The sequence below is a fragment of the Miscanthus floridulus genome, chromosome 19 (genome assembly GCF_019320115.1).
Source record: "Miscanthus floridulus cultivar M001 chromosome 19, ASM1932011v1, whole genome shotgun sequence".
Taxonomy (NCBI): Eukaryota; Viridiplantae; Streptophyta; class Magnoliopsida; order Poales; family Poaceae; genus Miscanthus; species Miscanthus floridulus.
Genome location: NC_089598.1, coordinates 76,243,733 through 76,255,210, shown reverse-complemented (window position 1 = coordinate 76,255,210; position 11,478 = coordinate 76,243,733). Strand labels below are relative to the sequence as shown.

General features: G+C 44.3%; 1 pseudogene; it reads right to left on the bottom strand.

Annotated features, from left to right (window-relative positions):
• Positions 1-7,648: 7,648 nt before the first annotated feature.
• The window catches only part of LOC136526197 (receptor-like protein kinase 5), a 32,905-nt pseudogene continuing 29,075 nt past the window's right edge, over positions 7,649-11,478 (bottom strand).

Sequence of the window (11,478 nt, the reverse complement as noted above, 5' to 3'; positions counted from 1 at the left end):
AGGGCTGGTAGAAGTTCAATTACTTGTAGCCGGGAACTTGTCTTGACCGTCTCTAGCTGGTGCTCGCGTCCTCCTGGCCAGGGACCTAACCGAGATGCGGTGACACGCCAGTGTCCAGTCATAGTGCCGCCCCCTTCAGCTCACACGTGGCCAGCGCTGCGGGGGCCGTCTCCGACTTCACCGCCACCTCGACCATGTTTGTTGTAAGCTGCTGATGCTCAATCGCCCCCTTTTAGTCCAGTAATTGCATTAGCTCGCCAGACCGCTCGCGCCGCCGTAGCGGTTGGGCCGCCACCGTGGGTAGTACTGTAGAAGTCACCATTTAACTCCTAATCGCCGCCTAGGGTTTCGTCTTGGCTCCGCGGCGCTCGTCGGCTTGATTGTGGGGCTGGTGTTTCATTCTGGTGGTCGGTGTATGCGCGCTGCACCGGCCGGAGTCGCACCGTCGTGCGTAGGCCACCAGGGACCATCCTATGGTAAAGATAGGCTAGTTCAGGGGTCTCTCTACAAAATGTGTCTCTGTTGCAGTAGTGCGCATAGTGCCACGTAATAAATGGATAGATTGAGGACTCTTCTGTAAAACCATCGACGTGCATGCGGACTTCCCGCCTTGGGCCATGGTTGAGCCGGCCTGCTGCGCGTGCCGTGTTCCGCGTGGGCCATATTGGGTTGCTAGGTCAGATCCGGTTACCGCCGACCCTTTCCAATTTCTAAAGTTTTTTCTAATTTAGCTCTTAAGGTAAACTTGTAAATTTAATAAAAAATTATGTAGATGTTCAAAAATAGTGAAACCAATTTTGTTAGGTTCCTAAAATCAGGATCTATCTGTTAATGTATTTTGTTCATCTAGTTGGTGCTGTTTTTAGGGTTGCTCTGGTTATTTTAAAGTGCTTAGTATTATTAAGATATCATTTTGTAGGAATTATTGTGATAAAATGATGCAAGTCATAGACTTGAAAATTTTACAGTAGTTTCATTGTATTATTATGAGCTCTCTGTAATTTTTGTAACTTAGGATAATTAGTTTACTAAGGTAGCTAATGAGCCATAGTTCGAATATATATTAAATCAATGAAATAGAGGAACACCTTGGGGTTGTATAGCTAAAACACTCATTGTGAAATAACGTCTGGTTCGGCAACGTGGATACATAGCCTAAGTACAGTCATTGTTAGAACTAGCTCGTTAGCTTAAGAGGCGTAAATCGTATTTTACGAGTCACGGTTGTAGTTAGTTAATTACGTCTTAGCATTTCATCCATGTATACCCTAATAGGAATAATGAGGGATCATGGAGTCATCTGGAGTATCGACAAGATGGTCCGGAGGATCATGCTACCACGATGGATTGCTAACTTTTGGTTATATCTTACCCAGGTAAGCCTCGGTGCATAACCCCTATTATTCTGCACTTTAATTTATGCTTGTGCATTAAGTTTAAGGAGTTGAATGAAAACCACTTGCATATATATATATATCCTTATCCTATGAGTCTTACTAGTATGACAGGATCATGTAGATTGCTATGATACAAGACTCTGGTAGAAGTCGAGTGTCTGCTTGTCACTCGCGAGAGATAGGAAATATATTATTGTTGTTTTTATATTACTATCACATGGAATATATATAAATATGATAATTGGAGACCGGGCGGAATGGTACTTTGGATCTGGACTTGGTTTGGCATTCGAGCGAGGCTTGGGTTGCACTTGTTCCGTCTGTGTCGGTTAAGGACTGGCCATTGCATTGGGTTCTAGTTAGGTCACAGACTTATTATCCAGAGCACATACTTGTTTATGGGAGCAGGGAAGACTCGTTGCTCTCTTGTCATGGGTTCCAGCTCTTTTTAGACTGATTGATTGGAGGTGGGGATGGTGGAGGTCTAAGCACCACACTGAGTCCGGGACTCAGGTGTGGGGGCTTGGAGTTCAAGTTTGGACGGAGACCTAGACCCCTTGATAGGAGAGTGGTGGGTTGGTCCTGCTTGTGCCTGGGGTACAAGCAGGGCGTGTGTTTTGGGGTACCCAGCTGGGCACATTGATTCGCGAATCACCGAGTAATTCGGTACAACTTGTCTACAATCTGGCACCGTAGTAAGAACTAGAAGATGAAAGATGGTAAAATGGTCCTGCTTGAAAGTAGCATAGGTGCTTACATTGAATGGTTAGTTAATGAACTAATGATGACTACTAATAAAATTGAATATAAGGATGCACATTTAGTAATGCTCCTACAGATGCAATAACCCATGAGCCAGAAAGCCTTGCATAGCATTGGAGTCTTTTCTTTCCTCCTAATGGGCATGCCTTGCGGAGTACAATTGAGTACTCAGGGTTTGTTCTACTCTGTTGTAGGTGACAGGAACATGTGGAGCTGGCACTTTGTTTGTGGAAACCTCTTGGTGGGCTCAGCGAGAATTTTCTTAATGTTGCGGACATAGAGTTTATTTGAAACTTTCACCCCAAATGTTTTACAATGGGAAAACTTATAACCTGCAATGAGGTATATAATGGATCATCATGTTAATGTTTAACTTGTTAGTAAATGGTCTTATATCCATTGAAACTCTAATAACATGGTCATATTCTGCTGTTATAAATAATAAATATTACACACTGATGTTGCATGAAAAGTGATGTAAGAAATGACTAAAATGTTGTAAGCTTTCTACTCCCATTTATGATCCTGTTGAAAAATGTGGATTTTTGGGTTCTTCCATGGGGTGTGCTTGACAGAACTGTTCGATATAGCTCCCTTTTAAGGTGCTTAGTGTCTAGTGAAAGACAAGTGCCTTTGAAAGCGTGTTATTTCGGGCAGTTCTGCCACAATTGTAGTACTCCCACATAGCAGATGATGGTGGTAAACCTATCCAAGTCACAAGCACCTAGGGAATAGCATGGTTAACTTTCTTTAGCATAGGGCATTCCAATATGGTGTCTAGTTAAGCTTTAGTAGCTTGCAGATCAGTGATGACTAACAAGGTGGAGAAGACTGGTGTATAGTCTGGTGTGAATGGCTTTAACTAGGAAATGGGGAAGACTAGATGAATTTGAATATCTAGTGGTAATTCCAGCCGATAAACAACTGCACCAATTCTTTCCATGATTTTGTATGGCCTAGAGAACTTGTAGCACAAATTGGGAAAAGGTCTATTGGTGACTGATGATGGTGTACGTGGTTGCAATCTGAGAAGGACCCGATCACCGACAAAAAATTGCATATCAATTCTGTGCTTGTCTACTTGCATCTTCATATGGTTCTATGCTTGTTTCAGTCTTTGTTTCAGCAATTGAAGGTGCTCTTATCTATTTGTAATAATCTCAATGATTGATGGGAGACCTCGGTGCATGGAATCAAACCTACTCCCAAATTGGCCTATAGCCATAGAGGGCCTTGAAAGGGGAGCAACCTATTGAAGTGTGAAAAGATGAATTGTACCACAACTCTGCTAGAGAAAGCTAAGACTTCCAGGTCTTTGGTGAATCTTGCACTGAACATCTAAGGTACTTCTCTATGCATTGATTGACCCTCTCTATTTGACCATCAGTTTGTGGATGGTAGGTAGCGGTTAAGTTGAGGTTGACTTTGTATAGTTTGAACAATTCCTTCCAAAAGGTGCTGAGAAAGATAGTATCCCTAGTAAGTTTGAGTACGTAAAAAGAATTAATCTTCTTTTGTAGGTCAGTTATAAAGCTGGAGGAAGGCATTAGGTGCTTGATAGTGGGTGCACACAACATATGACCGGTGATGCAAGAATGTTCAATTCAATCAACACCAATGGCAATGATGGTTATGATAGTATCACATTTGGTGACAATGGCAAAGGCAAGGTCAAATGGCTTGGTAAGATTACTATATCCAATGATATGAGCATTTTCAATGTGCTACTAGTAGAGAGCCTGAACTTCAACCTATTTTCGGTAGTTCAGTTGTGTGATCTTGGATTTAAATGCATATTAAGTGTGGATGATGTGGAGATCATAAGTGTAGATGGCTCTAACTTGATCTTCAAAGGCTTTATATATGATAATCTATACTTGGTTGATTTCAATGCTTGTGAAACTCAATTATCAACATGTTTATTCACTAAGTCTAGCATGAATTGGTTATGGCATAGAAGGCTTGGTCATGTTGGAATGAAACAATTGAATAGATATGATTAAGCATGACTTGGTTAGGGCATAAAGGATGTGGTATTTGAAAAGAATAAGTTGTGTATCTCTTGCCAAGTGAGAAAACAAGTTGGTAACACACATCCTAAGAAGAGCATCATGATCACATTTAAGGCATTTGAGTTGTTGTACATGGACCTATTTGGACCAACACAATATACTAGCATTGGTGGCAACAAATATGGCTTTGTGATAGTGGATGATTATACAAGATATACATGGGTGTTCTTTCTAGTTGACAAGAGTGATGTATTTGCAACTTTCAAATCATTGGTCAAGAGAATTCACAATGAGTTTAAAACAACCATCAAGAAAGTGAGAAGTAACAATGGTAGTAAATTCAAGAACACTAGCATTGATGATTTGTGTGTTGAGTTTGGCATTAGGCATCAATTCTCATCCAAGTACACTCCACAATCAAATGGCCTTGTTGAGAGGAAGAATACAACTTTGATTGGCATGGCAAGATCAATACTAAGTGAGTACAATGTTAGTCATTCATTTTGGGCCGAAGCAATTAACATGGCTTGCTATTGTAGCAACAACCTCTATTGTCACCCAATGATGGAGAAGACACCATATGAGCTCTTCAATGGTAGAAAGCCTAATATTGCATACTTTCGGGTTTTTGGTTGCAAATACTACATATTGAAGAAAGACACCAGATTGAGCAAATTTGAGAAGTGTGATGAAGGATTCTTACTTGGATACTCCACTACTAGCAAGGCCTATATAGTTTGGAATTTGGCAAGTGGTACTCTTGAAGAAGTTCATGATGTTGAATTTAATGAAACCAAGGATTCCTAGTAAGATGAGAATCTAGATGATGTGAGAGGCACTCAATTCGTCAATGCTATGAAGAATATGGATGTTGGTGGTATAAGGCCTAGAGAGGTGATTGATGTTGAAGATGACAAGAATCAAGTACTCTCAAACTAAAATGTGCAAGCTAATGGTTGTCATGATCAAAATCAAGCTAGCACAAGTGGTGCTCATGTGCAAGATCAACAACAAGTGGCTAGTTCATCATCGCAACCAAATGACCAACCAAGTGCAAGCAATCAAGTTCAAGTGCATCAACCAACCAATATTATGAGAGATCATCCATTAGATACTATTATTGGTGATATATCAAGAGGTGTACAAACTAGATCAAGAGTGGCTTCATTATATTTTGTGAGCATTTCTCATTTGTGTCATCACATGAACCAAAGATAGAAGATGCTTTGAATGATATTGATTGGGTAAATGCCATGCATGAAGAGCTAAACAACTTCACAAGAAATCAAGTATGGGAGTTAGTTGAGAGGCCTAAGGATCATAATGTGATTGGAATCAAGTGGGTCTTTTGGAACAAGCAATATCAAGATGGGATAGTTATAAGGAATAAAGCAAGATTGGTAGCTCAAGGATACACACAAGTTGAAGGTCTTGACTTTAGAGAAACATATGCCTCGGTTTCAAGATTGGAAGCAATTAGGGTATTGTTAGCCTATGCTTGTGCCCACAACATCAAGTTGTACCAAATGGATGTGAAGAGTGCTTTCTTCAATGGGTACATAAATGAGTTGGTGTATGTTGAGCAACCATCCGGTTTGGAAGATGAGAAGAAATCCAACCGTGTTTACAAGCTAAGAAAGGCATTGTACGGTTTGAAGCAAGCACCTAGAGCATGGTATGAGAGGTTGATGAACTTTCTCCTCTCTAAGGGATTTAAGATGGGCAAGGTTGACACCACTTTCTTCACCAAAAAGATAGGCAATGGCTTGTTTGTGTTGCAAATCTATGTGGATGACATCATATTTGGATCAACCAATCAAGATTTTTGTGAAAAGTTTGGGAAGATAATGGCTAATGAGTTTGAGATGTCCATGTTTGGAGAGCTTAGTTACTTCCTTGGTCTTCAAATCAAGCAAATGAAGAATGATATATTTATGAGTCAAGGTAAGTACATCATAGGCATGCTCAAGAAGTTTGGAATAGATGATGCCAAAATTATTAGTACCCCTATGGGGACAAATGGAAACTTGGATAGTGATGCTAGTGGCAACATGGTGGATCAAAAGATGTATCAGTTTATGATTGGAAGTCTACTCTATGTGACCGCATCAAGGCCGGATGTGATGTTTAGTGTATGCATGTGTGCTAGATTTCAAGCCTCACCAAGAGAAAGTCATTTGAAGGCAACAAAAAGAATAATAAGGTACTTGAACCATATACAAAATGTTGGATTGTGGTATCCCAAAGGAGCAAACTATGAGTTGATGGGTTATTTGGACTCTGACTAAGTCGGATGCAAAGTTGAGAGAAAGAGCACATTGGGCACATGTCAATTGTTAGGAAGATCACTTGTATCTTGGTCATCAAAGAAGCAAAATAGTGTAGCACTTCAAACAACCAAGCGGAGTACATTTCGGCCGGTAGTTGTTGTGCTCAATTACTTTAGATGAAGGCCACTTTGAATGATTTTGGAATCAAGTTCAAACAAGTGCCAATGCTATGTGACAATGAGAGTGCCGTGAAGCTCACTAACAACCTGGTTCAACATTCAAGAACAAAGCACTATACAATGCGGCGACCACTGTTGGCGAGGCACTGGCTGTAGGTGGCTCCATGGAGGAGGACGTAGGTGTTGCTATCATGCAAGAGGCGGTGCACTATCCACGCCATGTTCAACGGCACACGGGGTGGGCACAGGGTCACCCCTAGCCTGTCCTCATCATCATTAGTGTGATTGCGTGAAGCTGTGAAGGTACGCCCCGTGCGCGCGGTGCCCTGTTTGGCATGGCGAACCGTGCATGTTGCTTCTGCTACAGGGGCGAAGGAGAACGGTGGTGCGAAGTGAAGGGGAGGGAGAGGAGAGCGCGGAGTAGGTGTTCATTGGCTCGTTGCGGTTTGGGGTTTGGGCACTGACACGGGGCAGGCTAGGGAATTTCAAGGCAACGCCCTGGTGAGACTATAGGCGACATTGATGTGCCGCCCGTCCACTGACAGGAGGGTCCCATATCGGGGCCTAGACTCTAGACAGACACAATGCGGGTAGCCAGCCAAAACAAAAAGGAGACTACTCACTACTCAACGAAATATCAACACCGGCGGTGGTTTCCTATCTACAATGTAGGGACTACTCAGTACTCACTACTCACAAGCTTTTTTTGAACAAAACAAAAAGAAAACATTACGCTTGATGCCTTAATCATTTGATTAAAACATATTAGGAAATGGTGCCTGGGCTGATGAAGTTATGCACATAGCTTCAACAAATAAATGATATGACCATGATTGTCAGTTAATAACTAAAAAAGGTTAGTTCAAAAAACTATGACTGCAACAATAGATAAGGAATAGAGAATACGATGTCAGAATTAATTTGTACCTTTGGTTTCTAGGTGATTTGTCACATATGGAAACTACGAGTAGTTTGGACTGGCCTAACACACGTGTGCTCCTAACCTAAGATAGGGTACGACATTTCTCCTATGTGCCTCTGATATTTTGCAAAATGAAGTTGCCGCTGTCCTCATCGTCATTGTTGTTCTAGCGGTTGGAGTCAGACATGCTCCATCGCCGGCTGCCTATAGTTGTCCATGCAGCCCGAGGCACGATGGCACGGCACGAAACCCACTTTTTTAGCCCAACATGAGCATGGCCTGGCCTAGTGACATGCGGGCCTGGGTTGGCCTGGCCCAAGGGAGCAGGCCGTGCCTAGGCCGCTGCTTAGGCCCGTGGGCTAGCACAGCACGGCTCGACCTGTGCTCGTCGGCCCGACAGCGGCCCAGCCACCCCCCTCCCACTCCTCACTCCACTACTCCCCTCTTGGCCCACCATCCCCATGGCCAAGCTGGCCAGCCTCCCCCTCCTAGCCCACCGTCCCCGCCTCATATATGAGCCACACCCACATGCCACGCCATGGCTCTCCTCGCGCAGCCCCAAGCAGCCACGCTCGGACGCTCCCACCCCCGAACCCTAACTCCCCGTCTCCATCTCCTCCACCTCCCTATCTCCCCATCTCCATCTGCTCCCTATCCCCATCTCCCCATCTCCAGCATCAGGCATGGCTGGCACTGGGCGGCCCCAATTTGCTTTCCCAGCGGCCATGGCGCCTCCTTCATCCCCACCCTAGGCATGCTCACGGCACACATGGCGGCCCCTAGAGGCAGCAGTCCCTTCCTTCACCAGTAGTAGCGGCCCCTTCCCCCACCACCAGTAGTGGTGGAGGTGGGCCCTTCCCCACCAATAGCAGCGGTTGCGGCAGCCACTTCCCTCACCGGCGGCCGCGGCACCTTTCCCACCAACGGCGAAAGCAACGGGCTCCTGTGCGACGTGGACGAGATGGGGATCGAGGGCGTGGTGCCCGTGGTGCAAGACATGGAGGCGCTCTGCGCAGGGTAGATCTACTTCGTGCTACCTGCCGCCATGGCCTGTGGCACGAGGATGTCGCCACGCTCGCCGTCTGGGCCTCCGCCACGCTCTCCTCGCGGTCCGTCTCGGCCGTAGTGCCCGGCCTACCCTCTCTCCCTTCCCCTACTGATGCGGGCCTCAGGCTAGCCTGGCCTGTTAAAAAGGCCATGCTTTCCAGGCCGGCTTGGCATGGAAAGTGGCCCGACGAGCCATGCCTGGGCCGTCAGCTAGGCACGGCGGACTGGGGCGGCATAGCCCGACAGCCCATCATGCTCTACCAGGCCGTGCCTAGCATGGGCCCATGTCGAATCAGGCCGAGTGGCCCCAATGTCCAGCTATATGGCTGCCTCTCTTCTTTGACTCGAGGAGTGGTGTGCCGTCGCCGCCGCCCTCGTAGCTCACCTGGCACGCCTCTGCCTCAGCGGCGATCTATTCGCACCTGATGAGCTGTTGTAGGACCTCTTTCATTAACGGCCACATCAGCGGGTTCTCTCCCATGCAGATGACACCGAGGGTGAACACCGATAGGATATCCTGCATGTAGGCTGGCTGCAAGATGGCCTTGTCGACGATGTCATCAAACGGTGCACCTTTCTGGTACCACTGCCATGCCCATTCCACTAGGCAAAGGTCCACACAGCTGTCATTGGTGACCTTGCCAGTTGTAAGCTCTAGTAGGATGATGCCAAAGCTGTAAACATCCTCCTTCTCATTCACCTTTGGCCTATAGCCATATTCTATAGAGTCACCATGCCACACATCAATGATCAATCAGCACTTCTTGAATTAAAATGACTGACAACTAAAAAGCTAAGCTTCTAACCTAGAGCCATGTACCCGACGATAGAAACTATAGGATCAACTAGGCATAGATTTAGTGGGTACAACCTTTGCTACTTGTGATAAAAGAAGTAGTTCATCCTAGTATATGAAGAAATATAGCAACATAGAGGAGAGGGTGAAAGGTGAGACATCACCGACCGTCGGATGGCTTGGTGGAGGAGCTAGAGCCATCCATGGCGATGTCGGTGTTGCTATGGAGTCCGGTGGTGTGGTCTAGCAGTGGTGTGATGTTCCAGCGGAGAAGACGGTAGCAGCTTCCCATCACTGGCTACGCACCCTCTAGATTGGGCTAGGGTTATGTCGGTGGGGCGACTGTAGTACTCCCGGTGAACCTCATTCCTTGAGCCGCCGGCCCCCACCTCTATATATAGCACAGTGTGATGGGGCCCACCAACCATGTAGGGTTGGGCGCCCCTGATCAGGGCACGAGGTCAAGGCCCAACTCAGCCGTTGGTCCAAGATGGAGAGATCACTACTAACAATCTCCCCCTTGATCTTATCTTATTACTTAAACTTAACTTACTTACTTTATCTTGTTCCCATTCCATCATAGATCAGCGCATAGAGCGTGCCTCATCATCAAGGTCAGTTGCCATTAGATTAAACAGCTACAATGCACTTCTCTATTTTGAAATAGATTGTCAACTAGGCCCTTATTATCCAGGAATCATAGGCTTTCCATTAAACCCATGCTAGCTAAGTGTTCTCTAAACACACTGGGTGGTAAGCCTTTTGTAAGCGGATCCACGAGCATCTTTTCTGTTCTTATATGCTCAAGAATAATTATATGATCCCGGACTTTATCTTTCACAACATAATACTTTATGTCAATGTGTTTGGCAGCACCACTTGACTTATTGTTGTTAGCATAACATACTGTTGGATTATTATCATAGTACAACTTGAGTGGTTTATGTATGTCGTCTACCACTTTCAACCTGGGCATGAATGTCTTCAGCCAATTCACATGCCCTGTGGCCTCATAACATGCTACAAACTCGACATATATTGTGGATGATGTAGTGACGGTTTGCTTTGAGCTTTTCCATGATATAGCTCCTCCTGCGAGAGTGAATATGTATCCTGATGTAGATTTTCTATCATCTCCCGCATAATCAGAATCTGTATACCCCTCTATGTGCAGGGAATCAGATCTTCTATACATTAGCATGAGACCCTTCGTACCTTGCAGGTAATGCAAAACTTTCTTTACTAATTTCTAGTGTTCTATTCCTGGATTACTCTGATATTTGCCAAGTAATCTGGTAACAAATGCTAAGTCAGAGCGAGTACACACTTGAGCATACTGTAAACTTTCAACAGCTGAACTATATGGAACCACTTTCATTTGATTGATCTCATATTGGTTCCTGAGACATTGAAATTCCCATATCTGTCGCCTTTGACTATGGGAGCAGGTGAAGACTTATAATTTTGCATACTGTATTTCTTTATAACTTTTTCTAAGTTTGCCTTTTGTGATAATCCTAAAACCCCCTTTTCTCTATCTCGGTGAATCTCTATTCCTAGGATGAACGAAGCTTCACCAAGATCCTTCATATCAAACTTTGAGGATAAGAACTTCTTTGTTTCTAGTAGTAGATTAACATCACTGCTAGCAAGCAAGATGTCATCCACATATAAGACTAGGAAAATGTATTTCCCATTCTTGAACTTTGCATAAACGCAATTGTCCTCTACATTTTCTTGAAACCCAAACTTTCTTATTGCACTATCAAACTTCAAATACCACTGTCTTGAAGCTTGTTTTAATCTGTAAGTGGATTTAAGTGGATTTCTTCAGATGGCATCCCATATGTTCTTTTCCTTCCACAACAAAACCTTTCAGTTGTGCCATGTAAACATTTTCCTCTAGATCCCTGTTTAGGAACATCGTCTTTACATCCATCTGATGTAATTCTAGATCATAATGTGCTACAAGCGCCATTATGATTCTAAAAGAATCCTTACATGAGACTAGAGAAAATGTCTCATTGTAATCTATGCCTTCTCTTTGCGTGAAACCTTTCACCACAAGTCGCGCTTTAAACTGTTCTATATTC